The following is a 25,840-nucleotide window of genomic DNA, read 5'->3' on the forward strand; positions in this document are numbered from 1 at the left end:
CTTAATTTTTAGAATTCCCTAAGTTGAATGTGATTCGGCCTTAGTACAGCCATTATCCAACTTTGGAATACCGACTCTTGGGGCATCAGGGGCTCCACAAATATTAAAGTAATTTTTGCCAAATGGTGAGGGGCCTTTTTTTGCCTGGTAACTATTAGCCTTTTATTTATGTAGATTTGATTTGGATGTTTTTAAATATGTTTTAAAAATTATTGCTTATCATTTACAAAGCATGGCCTCCAAATTATCAAAAAAGATCTTCTGAATACACTTACATGAATTTGCTGCTTCAAACTACACAAGGAAACTGAAAGACATTTTGGTTTTCACCTTAGAAACCTCCTGCTTCCCTTTTGAATATTTCTTTGGGATAAGCAGAAAGTGCTGTTGGACAGGAAGTTGAGATGACCAGATCAAACTCACAGGATCTTACCATAATTCAAACAAGGACATTTACGGCAAATGAAAGACAAAAACAACCCTCACTGATTTTCAAACACATTGCATTTCTTCCCCTTTGCTTTTGGTTTTGGACCTTCTAGTAGAACATGACTTAGACTTAACCTCAAAATTTATAATTTACTCTTCTCATTCATATTTTGTACAATTCAGTCTAAACTCAGATTATTGACTCCTGAGAACTGAATAGATTGTCAGAATGGCTAATTGAGACCCTCTATTTCAGAATGCATTAATTATCACCAAAAAGACTATAGTGGGAATCTTAGAGAACAAATAATTAGAACTATAGTTTCTACATGCTAAGAGCTTAAAATATAAAACATTGATTAATAACATATGCCCTACCTATACAAAAATGAATGTAGAAGCATAATTAACTCCAATGTATATTATGTATATTTCTATATATGTACATATTTATACACAAATGTATGTAAAAAGGCTACATAAATATTTATATTTATGCTTTTAAAATGGTTATGTTCCAAATTCCAACTAATGTTATGATTAACCCGATAATATTGGTATTCATAGTTTGATGAAAAAAAATGAACGATTCTCTCATCATCTTGGAAGCTCATTCCTGAAAGTAAAAGTAAACTCAGACTTAAATTGATTTAGACAGTAAACACATTTATTGTCTCATAAAAAAACAGACAGCCCAGATTTTGCTGATTCAGTGACTCGGTGAGACTATAAAAAGCCCAGGTTGTCTTCTTCTCCCTGACCTGCCTTTCACTGCATCAGCTAGGTTTGATTTTTTAAATTGACAGGTAGAAAAAATATATATATACACACTATATATTATATAATATATACTATATATACTTGAAAACTGGTGAGTAGATTTTAAGTGTTCTCACCACACAAAAACATGACAGGTGTGTGAGGTAATGCACATGTTAAATAGCTTGATGTAGTGATTCAACATTGTATACATATAACAAAGCAACAATGTATACATCATCAAAGCATTATATATAATATACATGTTTATATTATATATAATATATATATATATTTATGGTATACAATATGGTGCTTTTATGTATGTACACAGTGTTGAATATATATTTGTATACATATATAAAGTATATATTTATGGTGTACAGTACATTGTATATTACATATATTTATGGTATACAATATGGTGCTTTGTTATATGTATACATTGTTGAATCGCTAATCAAGCTATTCAACTTGTGCATTACCTCACACACCTGTCATGTTTTATGTGGTGAGAATACTTAAAATCTACTCACCAGTTTTTAAGTATACAATATATTGTTATTAACCATAGTCATCAGGATGTACAACAGGGCTCCCGGACTTGTTTCTTCTGTTTAACTGAAATTTTGTGTTCATTTTAGATTGTTGGATGGAGGCCAGTGACAATATAGCAGCATCCAGAGAAAGAGAAGAGCGACTTCCGCAATTATGCAATTGAAGCTCTTCCTTTCAAACGAACTGGGCCAATTTACATCATTACCCTTGCCTGGACTAAGAATACAATGTAGTTTTCGTTAACTGATTAGCTCAAGTTTGGGTTCCTAGACCAATTGTTGCTAGTGGGGATGGGATTACCACCAGCAAATCAATCAGAAACCACATCTGAAGTTAAGCTTGGATTTAGCATCCTCTGAGTCAAAGAGGTTGACTGGAAAAGGGTTGATACCTAAATAAAATTGAAATTCTACTAGAAAGAAAAAGGGGTTGGAATGCTTATTGGATAGGGAACAAATAGGGTTCCCTATAAATCCATTAAAAATGCAAAAAAATCACCAAAGAAAATGTCATATATTTGAATATTATCACAATAAAGTAGTCACAATGACCTGTTCATGTTTAGTATCTACACTATAGTTTTCTGAATCATGACTTGGGAATCATAAGATACTAAATTTTCTTTTCCATTGCCAAATGTATGAGACTGCCCTGTCTTAGAATAGACCTAGTGCTGTGGAACTGAACTCTCTGAATTAACAAATGAGATGGATAAATCCCACCACGGAATAGAGAGCACTGCCTTTGGAGTCACACTGGACTGAGTCCAAATCATAGACCCTGACCCTGAAATACATATGGCCTCTGCAAAGTTCTTCTGTTATATAATACATATTTAAAGGGTGTGTAAGGACTAAAGGAGATACAGTAAGTCATGTGCTTAGCAGAGCACCTGGAAGGCCTGGTAACTGCTGGTGCGGCCTAGACATTTGGCACCCCTGGCCAATGCCTACCATATCCCAGGATTTCCTCCCAGTCTGGACCCAATCAAATCCAACATCACCACTACCACTACCCACCCCTAAACACACACACACACACACACACACACACACACATACGGTAGCCGGCGGGGGGAGAGAGAGAGAGAGAGAGAGAGAGAATGAGAAGCACATAGCCAAGGGTAGTCAGCAGTGCTACATCAGATCAGGCAGGACTACTGCCCTAGTAGTAGGATTGCTGACACTAAGATGAGGCCAAGAAGCATCTCCAGTGCACAACTGAAATGAGGCATTTGTGCAATCTTCAGAGTCATTTGAGGCTCCTTTCCCAGTCCCAATCCTAGTGTACTCCCATTTCTTCTAAATCCACATTCAACCACTTGCTCATCACTGAGTTTAATAAGCTTTGAGTCCCATTGAGTCATCTGTGATATTTTCAATCCTTCCTTATCTGAGAATATTTACTTTTCTAAGTTTAATTTTTTTCCCTGAGTATAGTAGAACACTTAATTACAACATTTTACCCTAACCCCATCACCACCCCAGCAAGAAGAGGAGATTTGGTGATTATGTGAATGTATGAGTTATTCTTTTTTGAAGTGTTTTGTACTTTGCGGATGAAACATGTTTTATGGGTTCAAAGCTTTTCTGTTATTTGTCCACTGCTCAGGACAATAGGGTAATTTGACAACAGATTTTCTCCTTGGCAGAAAAAAAAAAGTTGATTGCAGGGATGGGAAACAGGGGGAGGTAATGTTCATTTCTTTTTTGAGGTTCAGGTCACAGGCACTATAGGATAAAAGTTCTTTGTTTTATGAAGAAATAAAGGATTTTTGATTTCTCTCCTTATATAAGAACACCAGCATACACTCATTTTTTAAATGTTTGATACACCTTTTTCCACAGTATTATATGAAAACTTCAAGTCACAAATTTATTATCCACAGTTTATATCTCACAGTCATGAATCTTTATTGTTTGAGCAAACTTTGATGCAGATTTTTATATTCACTATAAATTATGTCATTCTTGGTGATTCATTGAATTTAGACGTATTTGTTGTTTTGAATACAACAATGACTGATACCCCTAAATTAATGCAGGGACACTGGACATCACTAAAATAAGAGTAATCAGAATTTCAGGACTATTCACTTCCAGCAGAAAATTAAGTAGAAATTGGTTATTGGGGAACATGATTTATTTTACTCACATTCTAGAGCTATGTCCATTAATTCTTCAGCTTGCTCTGATAATTAAAATTCTCTGCCAGTGCTGAAAATTTGGCTCTCATTTCTCCTAGAAAAATTTTCAAGAAGGTACATTTTGCTCACATACAAAGCTAGGAACTTTATCCTTCATGAGGAGCATATTTCTATTGCTTATTTTAAGTTATTTCATTATGCATCTGTTTTAATTAATTTTAGTCTAAATATATTTCTCTTTGAATAGCTTCCTATATTTTAGAAGACAAGTTCTTTCTTCTAAAAAGTATTTTCTGCTACTTCTTCCCTAGAAAAACACATCAATTTCACTAATGTTTGGTCTAAACTCCACAAGTGGTGATAACAGATATTCGCCCCTAGGTCTGCAAGTTGTCAGTGTGTTATCTGTTGCTCTGTGTCTACTCATGCACCAACAGATATAATTAGAAGATGAGGGGTTTTCTAACAAAGCTAAAGCAAATTGAATTGTCACTTTGTCTAAAGGAGATCAAATAAATAAGTCTTCAAACAAGATTACATGACATTAAGTGCTATTCATATAATTAAATGCACAGTCTTCTATCCTTATATAATGAATGCTTGGATAAAAATACAGCAATGCATTTTTCTATAACTGTGATCTGTGAATTTATTTTTTAAGAACATATGTCAATAATTTGGCATAATTATAGAGAATGTTATTTTCTCATTCTCTTTATATCTCTCTTTTTGTCTAACTCTCATTATCTCTCTCTCTCTCCCCCCGCAACTCACCACTCTGTCTTCCAAATACATACTACAGCCTGACTCATCATATTGTTTTGTGTCTCCTAAGTAGCATAACACCTTGCTCTTAAGGTAACTCCAATCCATTTCATGCTTAAACATATGTTTACATTCTATCCTCATCCCATGAGTAAATAGAAGTCATCCCTACATTTGGGAATTGATCTCCAGATTCTTCCCAAAGAGTAAACCTTTCTTCATTTGAGTTCAAAGTAGGCATCCATGTTCAAATATTTGTAATTCTGGCCTCTTGGATAATAAAAACCTCAGTCTTTGGTGACCTTCAGAAAGTCTCTTCAATTGTGTCTCTTACTATAGAACAGATTTTTAACTTTGTAGGTGACTAGTGATGACGATGTAATTTATAAAAGATCTGAAGTTTCAGAATGAAAGTTAATAGTTGTGTTACATTTGTTCAATTCTCTGCACTCATTACTTAATACTCCCACCAATGTCATTGCAGAACTGAATTATAGACTCCACAACTGCAAACTAGGTACTTATTATTAAATAATAAACATATTTAATCATATATTAAAGAGAAAAACACGATTTCCAAGCTCATTGTTATGTAATGTCTTAAGGCTTTAAGTAAAAGACCTAAGAAAACCCTAAGAAAACTGCACACAAAATAACAACTAGCCCAAGATTTTCTCAACTGTAATCTTCTCTGCTCCTGGGTTGAGATGCAAAAGGGATCCATCTGAAACCTAATTATGCCCATTTCTTTAAACTTGTAACTTATTTAAAAACAATTTTGGATGTAAATCTTCCTTCTGTAGAAAATATAAGCTTTTTTCTTTTAAATTTACAAATGTTACTTTTTGATTACTTTTATGATTACAATGAAAACCAGCCTTGTTCAACTGCTGATGTTGTCATATATAGCAGCCAGACACAAAACAATTACAGTCTCGTGTTGCTTAATGATGTGGACACATTCTGAGAAATGTGTTATTAGATGATTTCATCATTGTGTGAAAATCATAGAGTGCATTTATGCAAACCTAGATGGCATATTCTACTATGAACCCAGGTTATTGCTCCTGGGCCACCAACCTGCACTGAATACAGTAGGCAATTGGAACACAATGCTATTTGTCTATCTAACCATAGAAAAAACACAGTAAGAATATGGTGCTACTATCTAGTCCAGAGTGAGCCACAGGTTTTCCTTAGTCAAGATGAGTGATAAGCCAAACATGTCAAAAGTGGGGAAGTTTGACAGGGAAAAACTGAAGAAAATTAAAAACAAAGAAAAAAATACTCTTCTGTCAAAGGAAACTATCCAGCAGGAGAATCAATGTATTCAAACATTCTAAAATAGGGATCTCCTCCCACGGGCAAATTTCAACATCGTTTGAGAGTGTCGGTTTTGTAAACCAGTGCGTTTGTAGAAATGTTAGACATTTTCCATTGTCTTCTCATCTGTACACCTTGGCTAAGAGGTCAGAAGTGGCCAATGTTTCCTTAAGCTTACTTTTTTGTTTTGTTTTCTTTTTTGAGATGGAATCTCGCTCTGTCACCCAGACTAGAGTACAGTGGTGCGATCTCAGCTCACTACAGTCTCCGCCTCCCAGGTTCAAGTGATTCTCCTGCCTCAGCCTCCCAAGTAGGTGGGACTACAGGTGCCCACCACCACGCCCAGTTAATTTTTGTAGTTTTAGTAGAGACGGGGTTTTGCCATGTTGGCCAGGTTGGTCTCAAACTCCTGACCTGATGACCTCAAAGTGCTGGTATTACAGGTGTAAGCCACAGCTCCCAGCCCTTAAACTTACTTTTAAACTTCCCATTGATGCATAAATTCCAGATGGCAGATGCTGTCAATAATCTTACCATTGATGCCCTTTGTGTGTATAGTCCTTGTACCTCCTACAAGATAAGGCAATTTTAACCTTCTACAGTGGGCACCTCCATTACTACATAATCTTCATGAGGTTGCACATTTTTGCAGGTTCTCACAGTTTATTTTCACTTCTAATGTAGCAATAAAATAAGTACAATATTATATTAAAAAGGTATATGATATAGTAATCTTATGGCACCACCATCATCTATGCAGTCTGTCATTGGCCAAAACATTCTGCAGTGCATGGCTATATATTAAAACCAGTGTCATCCTTTTGAAAAGACCTCACCTTTAACTGTAATGGCTAATAGTTTTATGACAGAAACTAATTCATTAATTCATTGAATTGAATAGTAGACTTTTGAGTTGGTCTTCATTAATAGTCTATGTTATTTTCATGGTTTAAGAGTGGAGGTGGCTATTTTGTAAGAGCTAATTTGAATTGTTTCTCCAGGACAAAGAGGTTGCATTCTTCCTTTGTGTTATAAAATTTGAGGCTATGATTACAGTATACCTTTGCATCACAATGAACCCAAACTCATTTTAAGGAAGATTTGACTAAGCATGCTAGAATTGATTGACTCATCTCCTAGCAGAAAGTGGACTTCTCATTACGAAACTACTGTGGCCTTCTATTCAGGTACCTACATGTTCATAAGATGATTTCAACCTTACCCCAGCTTTAATGATTATTGAAAACCAAGATTCTGCATTTATCTGGGAAAGTTATCTAAATATATTTTAAATACTTGTTATGAATATGTTATTTTATTCCCAGAAAATATTGATTGGAAGTTTAGTTTTAGTTTAAACATTACTGTTAAATTTATTAAAATAAAAAGGTTAAGAAATCCTGATTCTTCCTTAAGCTTAGAAATTTAGATTACCAATCATACCATCTACTTATAAATCTAACAGATTTCAGCAGCTATTTAAGTACCTTTGAATAATATTTGGTTGTATTAAGTCTTAGCTACACACCTTCAAACATGTTAAATACATTTCTTACATTTATGAGTTTTACTTCCTTCTTAAAGTTCTTTTCTCTGACTTAATAAACACAAATTATCAAATTAAGTAACTCATAAACATAATGAATTAAGTTTATAAATATGATGAATCTAATAATATTAGTATCTCAACAATGTTTATTCACTCGGTAAACTTTCTGAACACCAGAATGCTGAATCAATTACTCAGTTACACATTTTCCATTAGAGGTAAGGGGCTGCCAAACTTATGACATATTCTCTTACACGTTTATAACTACTTAAAATATCAATAATATGGATATACTATAACATTTTAACACAAAAATATTAATAGTATAATTTTTTCCTCAAGTTTATAATATCCTTAATTATTATTTTAAATCTAATATTTACTATTTCAAAGAATGGATGTAATGAATATATTACTTGTAAAGCGTAGTAATAAAAATGAATATCTGTAAACCCATCACCCAAGTCAAAAAGTAGAACATAGTGAGACGTACACTGACCCTACCGAGGGGTTCCACCCCCAGCCTATCTCTTTGCTTCAGGCCAGAAATAACCAAGCACCATCAGTAACTCAAGTATTTTTTAGGTTGTTTTGTTCTTGCCTATTTTCTTGTGCATAATATTTTAGCATATACATGTGTACACCTAAACAAGAAATCTTGTCAGGCATGTACTTTTTTTAATCATTTGTGCGTATTTCTAAATTATCCCACTGTTATAAGATGCATTCGTATGAAAGAAGGTCTCCAGTAAACTATGGCTATTTAATTCTTCTTTTTCTCACAATTGGAAAGAGTCTTCTTATTTCCCTGACTACTGAGTTGAAGTCGTTATTGTATTCCCCATAAAAGGGGGTTTCAAAACTTTAAAAGGAGGAAGTATCTTAGGGCATATTATGGAATCCCTTGCTCAGAAAAGTTTGTGGCTTTTACTCATATGAATTCTGTGCTTAGATTTTGCTTTTTATCTTGTAAGTTACATAGACATATATATGCCTAACTCTTAAGGCATTTGAACTTTATAATGTCCTAAAATATAAAAAACATTAACTTTAAAGACTTTCAAAATTTACAAGGTCATGCTTTATTTCATGCTTGGGGGTGAATCAAATATTATAGATATTTGCAATGATATTTCAATTGACACTGGGAGCTCTCAAATTGCTAAGCTTACTTAGGATAATTCTCTGTATACCAAAAAACAAAACAAAAAAAACCCTACCCTAACTTTAGAACACAAATCACTTTCACTTTCCACCAATCTTCATAAAACAAGATTCCAATATTTTATTTAATCCTCACAATAACAAAGTAATCTATTTACATGTATTTAGGTTATAGATGTTTACACTTAAAATGATTTCAACTAAGCACTGTACCTTCAGGTTCACATTAGACATTTCCAACTTTATCCTATTTAACCTAGAGATTGAAAAGCTTAGGCAGTAATATTTTAGTAACCCAAACATCTATAAATAGAAATTTCCTTTTTTCTTTATAACTCAGGGATTCTCAGAGTTCAGCATGTTTATGAACCAAAAAATAGGATTGTACACACAAACATGGATATTTCACTTTACAGGAGAATCAAGAGATTTTCAAAAGTAAATTTAACTGTACCTGATTTCAGCTGTAAGTACCGACAGTAGAACCCAGCCCTTGCTAAAGATGCATTTTTACTCTTAATGTTTAATTCAGTCCTAATAAATATTTTTCAAATGCTCATCTGAGAGAGACAATATTAGTGAAGGCTGGCCTGCAGCCCCTCCTTTCACCAGAACAGAAAGGCTTGACTGAAAAAGCCCATGAATCATTTTTCAGGAAGTTCTAAAGGTGCTCCCAAATTATATATGAAATTGGATATCTGTAGGCATTTTTCAATAGAGACAGTTTGCTGCTTGAATCAGATTTTTAAAGTCAAAGCTTCCAAACATTTTTCATGTAATTGTACAAATAAAAAAATTATAATATTTGCATAGCACTCTGGGGAAAACTAGAGAGATTTAAGGGAATCTAAATTGGAATTGATTTTAAAATTCATTACACTTTCTTAAGTAATTATAAGCACAAAATGCAAAGTTCTAGAGAAGTTAATAATTATTAAACGTGAATATGTCCAAATAAAATATTTTAAAATGTTTAATGAGAATCATTAGCTTGCTTTCATGAATATAGTTTTTCAATATTAAGTTTAATGCTTTAAATGGCTAGATACAATTCTCGGTCAAGATTTTTTCAATAATGATGTATTCAAAATCTTGGGAGTCACCATCAATGAGAAAATTTATTTCTACAAATAGGTAACAAAAAATATAAATCCAACCAAGATGAAGTAACAGGAACCAGATTTCCCATCACTTGAAACAAACAAGAATTCCATACAAAATAGTTGACAGAATAATCTCCAAGACACTGGACATAAGACAACAAAGGACAGTGATACCTCAGAGACATTAAAAAAGAAAAAAATGGTGAGCCCTTCAGTGCCCCAACCTATAGCCTTAAACGAATTTCAGGGGGAGACATAGAAAAAGAAAGCAAAGCCTAACTCAGAGGACTCCCAGAATTGAAGAAATGGAGGTGAGAATCTAGGGAGATCAAGGCAGCTATAGAGCATTGATAGAATGCCAGAGAGAAGAGAACTGTATACAGAGAGAACATCAGATATCTATGAATGGTCCCCTACAAGTACTCAGCAAAGTACTGACCAATGTATATATGCAAAAACAAAACAAAAGAAATCAACAAACAAACAAACACAAAACTACCCAAAGCCCAGGAGAAAACCATCTGAAAAAGTCAAAATAAGCTAATAATTCACAGGGCATTGAATAGAACAATGAGGAAGGTCTTGACTCACAGTACAGAACAATCAACCTCAGACTAAGGCCTGTTCTGGACCTACCTAAAGAATTTTAAAATTAATACTCAAAAGAATGAAACTATTTCCCAGAACAAAATACAAAAATATTTTTAAGAATATATAAATATTCAGCATCCAAAAAATAAAATTTACAATATTTGGCATCCAGTCAACAATAACCCTCCCCTCATCCTCCAAAAAACCTACTATAGAACTGATAAATTCAATAAAGTTGCAGGATGCAAAACCAACACACAAAAATCAGTTGCATTTCTTTTCATCAATAATGACCTATCTAAAAGGAAATCAATGAAACAATCCCATTTACAATAACTATAAAAAATACTTAGACATACGTTTAACCAGGGAGCTAAAAAGCCTATATACTGATAACTACAAAACATTGATAAAAAGAAATTAAAGAAGACACAGATATATGGGAAGATATCTTGTGTTCTTAAATTAGAATAATATTGTTAAAATATCCATACCACCTAAAATAATAAACAAATTTAATGCATTTTTCATAAAAATAGAAAGAATCCTATAATTAATATGGAACCACAAAAGACCTCAAATACCCAAAGCAATCTTGAGAAAAAAATAAAGTTAGGAGCATCACACTTCCTGATTTCAAATTATGTTACAATATTATAGTAATCAAAACAGTATGATACTGGCATAAAATAGACACATAGACCAAGCAAACAAAATAGAGAACCTAGAAATAAATCTAAGCAAATGTATAGCTGACTACTTTTTGATAAGGGCACCAAGAAAACAAAATGAAGAAATGATAGTCTTTTCAGTAAATGATGGTGTTAAAACTGGTTATTTCCATGCAAAAGAATGAAATTTGACCCTTATGATACACCATATACAAAAATTCATTAAAAATCCATTAAAGACGTAAATGTAAGACCTGAAACTCCTAGAAAAAAACATAAGCGAAATGCTTCTTGACATTGGCCTTTGCAATGACGTTTTGGACATGACACCAAAAGTTCAGAGAACAAAAGAAAAATAGGTAAGTAGGACTGTATCAAACTAAAAAGCTTCTGTACAGCAAAAGAAATAATCAACAAAATAAAATGGTAACATATAACTGGGAGAAAATATTTGCAAAACATATAGCTGCTTGCATGTGCCCTGCCTTGCCAGTGCTGTGGTGGGAATGCACGGCATCCCTGTTGACCCACCATAACACCATTGCAGTCAGAGCCTTAGGGGTCACAGAGCCAGCCAGCACTCCACCCCAGTGCAAACACAGCTACAGGAGTGAGATTAGGCACAGAGAAGAATGGACCCTCCCTTGCCCTGAGCAATCACCCCTGCCTGAGGGGGCACAGACAGTGCACACAAACATGTGTCTTTCAGTGTCCCTCTCCCATGCTGACACCACAACTAACATGGTCACGTGCACAGATGTTGCAGGCATCCCCACCCCCCTGAGTCATGCTGTCACTGCCACTGTTGTGAATGCCTACATGGAGGCAGGTACCCTGGCAACTGTTAGCAACCTGCAGCAGCTGATGAGCATGCGCCCTGCTAAATTATTGCTGATGCTGCTACTGGCACATGCAAACAAGGACAGATCTCATTGACACAGCACTACAAAATGCTTTGACTGGCACCAACCATCAGAGTGTAGTGGCCAGTAATCTAGAAGCAACTCAGCTCCACACAATGCAGTGGATTCCTGAATTTGAGGAGCCACAGAACAAAGTCAGAGCCTGATACAAGTTCCCCAGAGTTAGAGAATTCATTCAGTCCAAGAGTTGGGAGTTGAGCATTGGTCCCCCTAAAATCTTCCAGAAATGAAGCCAATCAACTGAATCCACCATATACCACAATAAAACTCTCAAGGTCATCAAATAAAAGAATAAAAACACATTCAAAAGTCAGCAATTTCAAAGACCTAAGAAACATCAGTCCACAAAGATGAGAAAGAACCAGTGGAAAAACTCTAACAACTCAAAAAGCCAGAGTGCCTTCTTTCCTCCGAAAGACAGTACTACCTCCGCAGCAAGGGTTCTGAACTGGGCTGAGATAACTGAAATGACAGAAATGGAATTCAAAATATGGATAGGAATAAACATCACTGAGATGCAGAACATCAAAATTTAATCCAAGAAAACTAAAAATCACAATAAAACGATACAGAAGGTGACAGACAAAATAGCCAGTATAGAAAAAAATCAACCCAGTAGAGCTGAAAAATGGACTACATGAATGTCATAATGTAATTACGAGTATCAATGGCAGAATAGACCAAGTTGAAGAAAGAATCTCAGAGCTTGAAGACTGGCTTTCTGAAATAAAGACCAGAAAACAAGAATAGAGAAAAAATAATAAAAAGGGATAAATAGAATCTCTGAGAAACACGGGATTATGTAAAGAGACCAAATCTACAACTTATTGATATCCCTGAAAACTATGGGGAAAATGTAAGAACTTGGAAAACATATTTAATCCATGAGAACTTCCCTAACCTAGCTAGAGAGGCCTACACTCAAATTCAGGAAATGCAGACAACCTTAGTAAGATATTAGGTTGGTACAAAAGTAATTGTAGTTTTGAATGATGAATTTTAAATCATTAGAACTAGGCTCAAACACATCTTTATTAATCAAAATAAGAACCATTATAATCAACCCATTTTTGCCAACAAGAAATAAGTTTATTCCTGTAGCATAAATATCCATGCTTTGGGATTCGATGAACTCTTGGAAAGAATTGTCTTCATCCTGTTGGTTGTAGAAGCATTTTCCCTGCAAAAAGTTGTCATGATGCTTGAAGAAGTGGTAATCATTTGGCAAGAGGTCAGTTGAATATAGCAGATGAGCTGAAACTTTGTAGCCCGATTTGTTCAATTTTGAAGTGTTAGTTGCACAACATGAAGTCAGGCAATGCCATGGAGAATAATTGGGCCCTTTTTGTTGACCAATGCTGGCTGCAGGCATTGCAGTTTTCAGTGCATCTCATCAATTTGCTGAGCATACTTCTCAGATGTAGTGGTTGTGCCAGGATTCAGAAAGCTGTAGTGGGTCAGACAGGCAACAGACAACCAACCAGTGACCAAGATCTTTATTTGGTGCAAGTTTGGTTTTTTGAAGTGCTTTGGATCTTCTTCTCAGTCTAACCACTGAGCTGGTTGTTGCTGGTTGTTGTATAAAATCCACTTTTCATCTCATGTCACAATCCAATAGAGAAATGGTTTATTATCATTGCATAGAATAAGAGAAGACAACACTTCAAAACGATGAATTTTTTATTTTTACTCAGCTTATGAAGCACCCACTGATTGAGTTTTTTCACCTTTCCAATTTGCTTCTCATGCTGAACAACCATAGAATGGTCAACATTCAGTTCCTTGGCAACTTCTCACATAGTTGTAAGAGTATCAGCTTTAATGATTGCTCTCAATTGGTCATTGTCAACTTCTGATGGCTGGCCATAGTGCTCTTCATCTTCAAGGCTCTCATCACCTTTGCAAAACTTCTTAAACCACCACTGCACTGTATGTTCATTAGCAGTTTCTGAGCCAAATGCATTGCTGATGCTGTGAGTTGACACTGCTGCTTTTTGACTCGTTTTGAACTTGAATGAGAAAATCACTCAAATTTACTTTTTGTCTAACATCATTTCGATAGTCTAAAATAAATATAAAATGAACAGCAAGCAATAAGTCATTAACAAAAAAATAAAGTGAGAAATGTGCATTAAAATGATGTATAACATAAACACAATTACTTAAAAATATATTCCAACATCAAATGACAAATCTCAACAATGAAAAAACCACAATTACTTTTGCACCAATCCACTTCACTAGATCATCCCCAAGACATATAATCATCAGATACTCCAAAGTTGAAATGAAAGAAAAATGTTAAAGGCAGCCAGAAAGAAAGGTAAGGTCACCTACAAAGGGAAGCCCATCAGACTTATGGCAGATGTTTCAGCTGAAATCCTACAATCCAGAGGAGATTGGGGGCCAATATTCAACATTCTTACAGAAAATAAATTCCAATCCAGAATTTCATATCTGGCCAAACTAAGCTTCATGAGCACAGAGAGAATATGACCCTTTTCAGACAAGCAAATGCTGAGAGAATTTGTTACCACCAGACCTGTCTTCCACAAGCTCCTGAAGGAAGCACTAAATATAGAAAGAAAAGACCACTACCAGCCACTATAAAAACACACTGAAACACACAGATCACTGACACTATAAAGCAACCACACAAACAAATCTGCATAGTAACCAGCCAACCAGCCATGAACCAGCCATGATGGCAGAATCAGATAACACATATCAATATTAACCTTGCATGTAAATGGGATATATTCCCTATTAAAAGGCAGAGTGGCAAGCTGGATAAAGAACCGAGACCCATTGGTGTGTTGCCTTCAAGAGACACATCTCAAATGCAGACACCTATAGGATCAAAATAAGGAGATGGAGAAAAATTTACCAAGCAAGTCAAAATAGAAAAAAAAGCATGGGTTGCAATCCTAATTTTAGACAAAACAGACTTTAACTTTGATGGAAAGAGACAAATAAGGACTTTACATAAGAGTAAAGGGTTCATCTCAAGAAGACCTAACTCTCCTACATATATATGCACCCAACACAGGAGCACCCAGACTCATAAAGCAAGGTTTTAGAGACCTTCAAAGAGTCTTAGATTCCAACACAGTGATAGTGGGAGCTTCCAACCCCAATGACAGTATTAGATAGACCATTGAGGCAGAAAATTAACAACGATATTCAGGACCTAACTCAGCACTGGATCAAAGGGACCTGATAGACAGCTATAGAACTTTTTATCCAAAAATAACAGAATATATATTGCCACATGACACATTCTCTAATAATAGTCAAATGATCAGACATAAAACACTCCTGAGCAAGTGCAAAAGACCGAAAATCATAACAACCACTCTCTCAGATCAAATTAAGACTAAGAAAATACTCAAAACCATGCAATTATGAGGATATGCTCCTGAATGATTTTGGGTACATAATGAAATTAAGACAGAAATCAAGAAGTTTTTGAAACTAATGAGAACAAAAATACAACATATCAGGGATACAGCCAACACAGTGATAAGAGGGAAATTTCTAGCATTAAATGCCCCATCCGAAAGTTAGAGGACAGGTGCCGTGGCTCACGCCTGTAATCCCAGCACTTTGAGAGGCCAAGGAGGGTGGAACACCTGAGGTCAGGTGTTCAAGAATAGCCTGATCAACACGGAGAAACCCTGTCTCTACTAAAAAATACAAAATTAGTTGCACATGGTGGCACATGCCTGTAATCTCAGCTACTTGGGGGGCTGAGGCAGGAGACTCACTTGAACCCAGAAGGTGGAGGTTGCAGTGAGCCAAGATTGCGCCATTGCGCTCCAGCCTGATCAACAAGAGTGAAACTCCCTCTCAAAAAAAAAAAGTTAGAAAGATCTCAAGTTAACAATCTAACATCACAACTAAAAGAACTAGAGAACCAAAAGCTAACAAATCCAAACGCTAGCAGAACACAAGAAGTAATCTGAAACAGAGCTAAACTGAAAGAGATTGAGACACACAAAATAATAAAAGATCAACAAATCCAAGAGCTGTTTTTTCTTAATTAATAAAATAGGTAGACTGCTAGCTAGACTAATAAAGAAGAAAAGAGAGAAGATACAAAAGAAGACAATCACAAACATCAAGGGGGATATTACCACTGACGACACAAAAATACAGATAACCCTCAGAGGATATTATGGACAACTCTATATACCTAAACTAGAAAATCTAGAAGCAATGTATAAATTTCTAGGCACATACACCCTCCCAAGGCTAAAACAACAAGAAATTACATCCTTAAGCAGTTCAATAATGAGCTCTGAAATGGAATATTGATGAATAGCCTACCAACCAAACAAAGCCCAGGACAAGACAGATTCACAGATGAATTCTACCATATGACAAAGAAGAGCTGGTAGCATTCCTACTGAAGCCATTCCAAAAAATTCAGAAGGATGAACTCCCTAACTCATTCTATGAGGCCAGCATCATCCTGATACCAAAATCTGGCAGAGATAGAACAAAAAAAGAAAACTTTATGTCAAAATTCTTGATGAATATCAATGCAAAATATGGCAAATCGAATCCAGCAGCACATCAAAAAGCTTATCCACCACAACCAAGTAGACCTTATTCCTGGGACACAAGGTCAGTTTAACATACACAAGTTAATAAATGTGATTCATCACATACATGAGAAATACAGACAAAAACCACACGATTATCTCAATCAATGCAAAAAGGCTTTTGTAAAATTCTTCATCTCTTCATGTTAAAAACTCTTTAATAAACTAGGTATTGAAGGAACATCCCTCAAATAATAAGAGCCATTTATGACAAACCCACAGCCAACATCATACTGAATGGGCAAAAGCTGGAAGCGCTCCTCTTGAAAACTGGCACAAGACAAAGATGTCTTCTTTCACCACTCCCATTTAAAACAGTATCATAAGTCCCAGCCAGGGCAATCAGGCAAGAGAAAGAAACAAAGTGTATTCAAATCGGAAGACAGGAAGTCAAACCATTCCTGTTTGCAGATGACATAATCCTATATCTAGAAAACCCCACAGTCTCAGTCCAAAAACTTCTTAAGCTGATAAAAAACTCCAGTAAATTCTCAAGATACAAAATTAGTGTGCAAAAATCACTAGCATTCCTAATACTAACAATAGTCAGTAAAGAGCCACATCAAGAACAAACTCCCACTCACAATTGTCACAAAAGGAACAAAATTCTTAGGAATATAGCTAACTAGGAAAGTAAAAAATCTCTGCAAGGAGAACTACAAACCACTGCTGAAAGAAATCAAAGGTGACACAAACAAATGGAAAAGCATTTCATACTCATGAATAGGAAAAACCAATTATCATTAAAATGTCTATACTGCCTGATATTGTTTGACTCTGTGTCCCCACCCAAATCTCATCTCAAATTGTAATACCCACATGTCCAGGGAGGGTCTGGGTCAGAGGTGATTGAATCACAGGGATGGTTTCCCCATGCTGTTCTCATGATAGTGAGTTCTCATGAAAGCTGATAGTTTTTAAAGTGTTTGGCAGTTTCCCCTTCACTTTCTCTCTCTCTCCTGCCACTTTGTGAAGAAAGTGCTTGCTTCTCCTTCACCTTCCACCATGTGTAAGTTTCCTGAGGTTTGGCTCTGTGTCTCTAACCAAATATCATCTTGAGTTGTAATCCCCACCTGCTGAGGGAGGGACCTAGAGGGAGGTAATTGGATCATGGCGGTGGTTTCCCCCATACTGTTCTCCTGATAGTGAGTGAGTTCTCATAAGAGCAGATGGTTTTAAAATTGTAACACTTCCGGCCGGGCGCGGTGGCTCAGGCCTGTAATCCCAGCACTTTGGAAGGCCGAGATGGGCGGATCATGAGGTCAGGAGATCGAGACCATCCTGGCTAACACGGTGAAACCCCGTCTCTACTAAAAAATACAAAAAAACTAGCCGGGCGAGGTGGCAGGCACCTGTAGTCCCAGCTACTCAGAAGGCTGAGGCAGGAGAATGGCGTAAACCCAGGAGGCGGAGGTTGCAGTGAGCTGAGATCCAGCCACTGCACTCCAGCCCGGGCGACAGAGCGAGACTCCGTCTCAAAAAAAAAAAAAAGTGTAACACTTCCTTGCTCTCTTTCTTCTGCTGTTAGGTAAGATGTGCCTTACTTCCTCTTCACCTTCTGCCAAGATTGTAAGTTTTCTGAGATCTCCCCAGCCATGCAGAACTGTGAGTCAATTAAACATCTTTCCTTTATAAATTGCCCCATCTCAGGTAATATCTTTATAGCCATGTGAAAATGGACTAATAAACTGGCAAAGCAATTTATAGATTCAATACCATACCTATTAAACTACCACTAAGATTTATCACAGAACTAGAAAAAACTACTTTAAAATTCATATAGAACCACAAAAGAACCTGAATAGCCCAGGCAATCCTAAACAAAAAACAAAGCAGGAGGCATAATGCTATTTGACTTCAAACTATACTACAGGGCTATAATAACCAAAACAGCATAGTACTGGTACAAAAACAGACACATAGACCAATGAAACAGAATACAGAACCCAGATAAAAGGCTGTACATGTACAACTATTTGATCTTTGACAAATCTGACAAAAACAAGCAATGGGGAAAGGATTCCCTATCCAATAAATGGTGCTGGAATAACTGGCTAGCCATATGCAGAATATTAAAACTGGGCTCCTTCCTTATACCATATGCAAAAATTAACCCAAGATGAATTAAAGACTTCAATGTAAAACCCGGAACTATAAAAACTCTGGAAGGCAACCTAGGGAACATCATGCAGGACACAGGCACAGGTAAAGATTTCATGACGAAGACACCAAAAGCAATTGCAACAAAAGCAAAAATTGACAAATGGGATCTAACTAAACTGAAGAGCTTCTGCACAGCAAAAGAAACTATTCACAAAGGAAACAGACAACCTACAGAATGACAGAAAAATTTGGCAAACTACATGCCTGACAAAAGTCTAATATCCAGCATTTACAAGGAACTTAAACAAATTTACAAAAAAAATTAAAACGTGGGCAAATGACATAAATAGACACTTTCCAAAAGAAGAAATACATGTGGCCAACTATCACATGAAAAAAAGCTCAATACCACTGATTATTAGAGAAATGCAAACCAAAACCACAATGAGATACCATCTGACACCAGTTAGAAAGGCTATTATTAAAAAGTAAAAAAGGCCGGGCGCGGTGGCTCAAGCCTGTAATCCCAGCACTTTGGGAGGCCGAGACGGGCGGATCACGAGGTCAGGAGATCGAGACCATCCTGGCTAATATGGTGAAACCCCGTCTCTACTTAAAAATACAAAAAAAAACTAGCCGGGCGACGTGGCGGCGCCTGTAGTCCCAGCTACTCGGGAGGCTGAGGCAGGAGAATGGCGGGAACCCGGGAGGCGGAGCTTGCAGTGAGCTGAGATCCGGCCACTGCACTCCAGCCTGGGCGACAGAGCGAGACTCCGTCTCAAAAAAAAAAAAAAAAAAAAAAAAAGTAAAAATATAGGCTGTTCTGCCTATGGAATAGCTGTTCTTTTATTCTGTTGCTTTCTTAATAAACTTGCTTTCACTTTATTCTACGGACTCACTTCAAATTCTTTCTTGAAAGAGATCCAAGAACCCTCTCCCAGGGTCTAGATTGAGACTCCTTTTTTCCAGTAACATCTTTCTGGCAAACCGCAAAGGAACAATACTGCGGAGACCCCTGACCCAAAGGAAATAGACTGCAGCACTGATTGGCTGACTTTGGATAAGTGGTGGGGTACCTGGGTAAAGGATGGGATTGGGTTAGAGGCCCAACTAAGGGGAGTTAGACTCTCCTAAAACAGAGTTGGTTAAAGGCCCCTTTTAAGAAAAGTCAAGGACGCTTGTCCAAACTTGTGTTCAAGGCCCAACTTAGTAATGTTGGAGGGGGATTAGAGGCCACTCTCTCAGTAAAGGCCCTCTCAGCTAAGAATGGGTTTGGCACTACGGGATGTTAACCACTATTCTCTTTGGATTAATCTGCCTTGCACTCTTTGCTGACAGCTATGCGCGACAGGATTAGGCATGCACAGGATCATAGGACATGGGGAGCTTTTTCTCCTCAAAAGGGGAAACTTGAGAGCTGATGAGACTGCTGGAAAAGTTCCCTTCCAACCAACAAGCAGCTGCCTGAACTTTTGATTTAGTGTTGCTGAAATGGGTGGGTCTTTCTCTAGCCTCCCTGAGCTCCTAACCTTCCCCACTCAGCTGCAGGCCATGTTTTCTCTCTTTCTTTCCTTTATTTTTTCTATCTTTTCTGTTACTCAGAGCCACTGTCCATTCTTTCATTGTGCCCAGAGACCACATGTTGAAAAATGTCCTTGGGAGCTGGACCTTGTAACCACATGGTGGTACTTTCTCTTGGTCTCCGTCATCCAGGAAACAGGAATTTTGGGGTTCTTATCATAGTTAGCTCTAAAAATTATCTTGAGTAGTTAAAAGCCATTACAAGTCCAAAATTGGCTGCTGTGGACTCCTTCTGAGAAGAGCAGTGGAAACCACCTAATGCTGTAGCTCAGCAGTTAAGGTATCGCCATTTTACAAAGGAAGCCCAGGTTTAATCCCGGGGTAGGGAATGACTCTTTTCTGGTTTGATATTTGGGCAACCTTTCTCATTTTTTTATTCTCTTCCTCTCCACAAACCGTCTTGAATTTTCCTTTCCCTGATCACAGAAATATTGGCTGTTTGGCATGGCTAGAGTTAGGTAATAAGAGATTTAAAAGGATTTAAAAAAAGAAAAAACGAAGAAGAAGAAGAAAAAGAAGAACACTATGGGCAGGGTGTGGTGGCTCACACCTGTAATCCCAGCACTTTGGAAAGACAAGGCGGGCAGATTATGAAGTCAGGAGTTCGAGACCAGCCTGGCCAACATAGTGAAACCCCGCTTCTACTAAAAACACAAAAAATTAGCCGGGCATGGTGGCAGGCACCTGTAATCCCAGCTACTTGGGAGGCTGAGGCAGGAGAATCTCTTGAACCTGGAAGGCAGAGGTTGCAGTGAGCTGAGATCACGCCATTGCACCCCAGCCCAGATGAGAGTGTGAGACTCTGTCTCAACAAAAAAAAAAAAGAAAAAAAGAAAAGGAACACTATAGTTAAAAGTCAGCTTAATTAAAAGCAGATATTCAAACTTGTATTAGTCTGTTCTCATGCTGCTAATAAAGACATACTTAAGGCTGGGTAATTTATAAAGGAAAGAGGCTTAATTGACTCACAATTCCACATGACTGCAGAGGCCTGACAATCATGGCAGAAGGTAAAGGAGCAAAGCTACATCTTACATGGCAGCAGGCAAGACAGTTGTGCAGGGGAACTCCCATTTATAAAACCGTCAGATCTCATGAGACTTATACACTATCACGAGAACAGCATGGGAAAGACCCACCCCCATGATTCAATTACCTCCCACTGGGTCCCTCCCACAACACGTGGAAATTATGGGAGTTACAATTCAAGATGAGATTTGGGTGGGGACACAGCCAAACCATATCAAAGCTCTAACAGCCTAGGAGCTCCTTGGGCAAAACAGGAGGTGCTACAGACCCTGTTTTGGGAAAAACCTCTGTTTTCCTCATGAAACGCCAGGTATTAGAAGTGGATAGATCCATCTCAAAATCTAACACTCTGTTGTTCTGTTTTGCATTGCCTTATCTGATAGTTTTAACTTTTGGGGGTATCAGAAATTACTTCATATTATGAGAAAGCTTTGGTGTATAATAACTAAGTAGGAAATACACTTTTGGGGATAGCTAACTGCAGTTATGGGGAGATGTTCTGCTCTTTGTACATTTGGATCAGAAAAGCATGCTCTTGGCCATGTGCAGGGTATGGCAATGTCCCCATTCCACCCCCAAGAGATAAGACTCCCATGGGGAGGGGGCTAATCACAGAATAGGCTGATTGGCTTCAGATTGCTTTGCAATGAAATGCATGGCAAAAATCATTGCACTATCTTGTTCCATAGAGTTTCTCTTTTTTTGAATCTGATATAAAAATGGGACCCTTAATTTTAGGAATCTTGTTTTGCCTTCCAGCTGTGCCTGCTTATTAGGCTAAAGAAACTGCATGTCTTCCTGGCCCTTTTCCTCCAAGGGCCCCACTCTTAAGCCAGTAATTCAATTAAGAAACTGGCAAATGAAAAATCTTACAAGTACTGAATCTTTTTCTGTCTGTATATTTATATATGTTGCATGTGTAATGTAAAAAAACTTTAATTAATTAGATTTAAATAATGAGTGCTTAAATCAAATATTTTGTAAGAAAAGAAAAAGTGTAATGCCTTTTAATTCACATGACTTTAGTAATCTTTGGGAAATAAAAACAGTTTTACATGCAAGGTGTGTAAGGAAAGTGAAATGTGTTTTTGGTAAATTATAAGAAGTCATGGGAATGTGAATTTTTCTGACTAAAATAAAGGTTTAAAGGATTATTTTAAGTTAGGAAAAAGCTGAAGGTTTGAACAAGTTGTGGAACATTTGTGAAAAATTAATCTTATAAAAAAAAATTCAGGGGCCAGGCTCAGTGGCTCATGCCTGTAATCCCAACACTTTGGGAGGCCTACGTGGATGAATCATCTGAGGTCAGAGTTTGAGAGCAGCCTGGCCAACATAGTGAAAACCCATCTCTACTAAAAGTACAAAAGTTAGTTGGGCGTAGTGGTGGGCACCTGTAACCCCAGCTACTCAGGAGACTGAGGCAGGAGAATCGCTTGAACCTGGGAGGCAGAGGTTGCAGTGAGCCAAGATTGTACCACTAAGCTCCAGCCTGGGTGACAGAGTGAGACTTCATCTCAAAAAAATAAATACATAAATAATTCTATGAGTGAACATATTAGCTAAAATTAAAGGGATATTATTCGATTTATTTGTAAATTGAACATTAGAATAAAAGTACAACAGGATTTTTCTTGAAGCACTGATCTGCTCTTTAACAAAAATTTATAAAGGGTTATAAAAGACTTATAAGAATCTTACCTTTTGGTCAGACTGATTAAGACAAAATACATTTGTCTATAAAATTTTATTAAGAATTGGATTTGACATCAATATGAAATTTGATGTCAAATGAAAAGGTAAAATTTGGCCTATTCAGTATAAAAGTCATACAGGAAGTACTGTCAAATATGAAATAGTGTTTGCCTTTTTTGGGGGCTGCATTTGTATAAATGTTTTATTGGTATGTGTTCCAAAATTATAAGAAACTTCTATAATTCTGAATAACTTAGTGTATGTTATTAATGGTTATAATTTTTGTGTAAAATGGTTGTATGCCACAGAAGTAACTAAATTTCCTCATCAATTTTGGCTTTTAATAATGGCTGTCTTAAGACTTTTTATCACCTACAGCACAATTTGCAATTGGAAAAATATGGAACCAGCCCAAATGCGCATTAATCAACGAATGGATAAAGAAAATGTTAGATATATATACATACACTCACACACACACACACACCATGGAATACTACTCATCCACAAAAAGGAATAAAATAATGGCATTCAAAGCAACCTGGATGGAATTGGAGACCATTACTCTAAGTAAAATAACTCAGAAATGGAAAACCAAACATTATATGTTCTCACTCATAAGTGGGACCTAAGCTCTGAAGGCACAAATGCATAAGGATGATACAATGGACTATGGAAACTCTCAGGGGGAAAGGGTGGAGCAGGGAATGAAGGAAAAGAGACTATACATTGGGTACGGTGTATGCTGCTTGGTAATTGTTGCACCAAAATCTCAGAAATCATTACTAAAGAGCCTATTCATGCAACCAAACACCACCTGTTCCCCCCAAAATCTATTGAAATGATAAACGAAAAAACAAGTGAAAAAACAATAATAATAACAGATGCTGGTATGGTTGTGGAGAAAAAGGAACACTTATGTACTGTTGGTGGGGGTGTGAATTAGTTCAATCATTGTGGAAGACAGTGTGGTGATTCCTCAAAGACCTAGAGACAGAAATATTATTTGACCCAGCAATCCCATTACTGGGTATATACCCAAAGGAATCTAAAACATTCTATTATAAAGACACATGTACATGTATATTCATTGCAGCACTATTTATAATAGCAAAGACATGGAACCAACCCAAATGCTCATCAATGATAGACTGGACAAGGAAAATGTGGCACATACACCACGGAATACTATGCAGCCATTAAAAGGAATGAGATCAAGTCCTTTGCAGGGACATGGATGGAGCTGGAGGCCATTGTCCTTAGCCAACTAATGCAGAAACAGAAAACCAAATACCACATATTCTCATTTATAAGTGGGAGCTAAATGATAAGAATGCATGGACACATATAGGGGAACAATACACACCGGGGCCTATCAGAGGATGGAGGGTGGGAGGAGGGAGAGGGTCAGGAAAAATAAGTTATGGGTACTATGCTTAATACCTGGGTGACGATTTATAATCTATACAACAAACCCCCATGACACAAGTTTATCTATATAACAAACCTGCACATGTACCCCTGAACTTAAAATAAAGGTTTGAAAAGAATACTATCCACTGAAATGACTTTCTCACTTCTGTTAAAAATCAGTTGTCTGTATATGCATGGGAGCATTTCTAGACCCTCTATTTTGTTTCATCTATTTGTTTATTTTTACATAATATGTTACACTCTTATTTACTCTAGCTTTGTATGTATTTAAATCAGGAAGAAACAAGCCTCCATCTTTGTTCTTATTTAATATTGTTTGGGATACTTTATGTTCTTTGCATTTCCATGTGAATTTTTAAATTAGCTTGTCAATTTTTAGAATATACACTGCTAGATTTTCCCTGAATTTTTAAATCAATTTGGAAAGAATAATACTTAATAATATTGATCTTTTGACCTATGATTCTACTAAATAGTTTAATTTCTCTCAGCACTCTTCTGCAGTTTTCAGTACACAGGTCTTTCACATTTTTGTCGAATTTTTTCCCATCATATTTTCGATGCTATATTTTATTTTAAATTTCAATTTGCTTTTTTGTGACTAATATATAGAAATACAATTGGTTTTTATATATGGATCTTGTTATCTTGCTAAATTCATTTTTTTTCATTCTAGTGGTTTTGTGTAGATTCCATATAACTTTCTAGATATATGACTATGTCAGCCATGAACAAAGACACTTTTGTTTCTACATCTTCAATCTGGATGCTTTAAAATTCATTTTTATTGCCTGATTGCACTGGCTGGAACCCACAGTACAGTGTTGATTAGAAGTAGTAATATCAGACATCCTTGCCTTTTTTTCTGATCTTGGGAGGAAATCACTCAGCTTTTCACAGATATGTATAACGTTAGCCAGTTTTGATATTGTTGTTGTGGATGTCTTTTATCTGTGGTTGAGAAAGATCTATTCTTAGTTTGCTCAGAGTTTTTTGTTTGTTTTGTTGTTTTTAATAAGAAATGAGTGGCCGGGCACGGTGGCTCAAGCCTATAATCCCAGCACTTTGGGAGGCCGAGACAGGTGGATCACGAGGTCAGGAGATCGTAGACCATCCTGGCTAACATGGTGAAACCCCGTCTCTACTAAAAAATACAAAAAACTAGCTGGGCGAGGTGGCGGGCGCCTGTAGTCCCAGCTACTCGGGAGGCTGAGGCAGGAGAATGGCGTAAACCCGGGAGGTGGAGCTTGCAGTGAGCTGAGATCCGGCCACTGCACTCCAGCCTGGACGACAGAGCCAGACTCCGTCTCAAAAAAAAAAAAAAAAAAAAAAAAAAAGAAATGAGTGATAGATTTTTGTCTAATGCTTTTTCTGCATATACCAAGACAATCTGTTCTTTTAATTTTTTTCTAG

General features: G+C 36.7%; 1 pseudogene; it reads left to right on the forward strand.

Annotated features, from left to right (window-relative positions):
- Window positions 1-5,862: 5,862 nt before the first annotated feature.
- LOC104675074 lies at window positions 5,863-6,000 on the forward strand (annotated as a pseudogene).
- Window positions 6,001-25,840: the final 19,840 nt, after the last annotated feature.

This window comes from Rhinopithecus roxellana, chromosome 3 (assembly GCF_007565055.1).
Source record: "Rhinopithecus roxellana isolate Shanxi Qingling chromosome 3, ASM756505v1, whole genome shotgun sequence".
NCBI lineage: Eukaryota > Metazoa > Chordata > Mammalia > Primates > Cercopithecidae > Rhinopithecus > Rhinopithecus roxellana.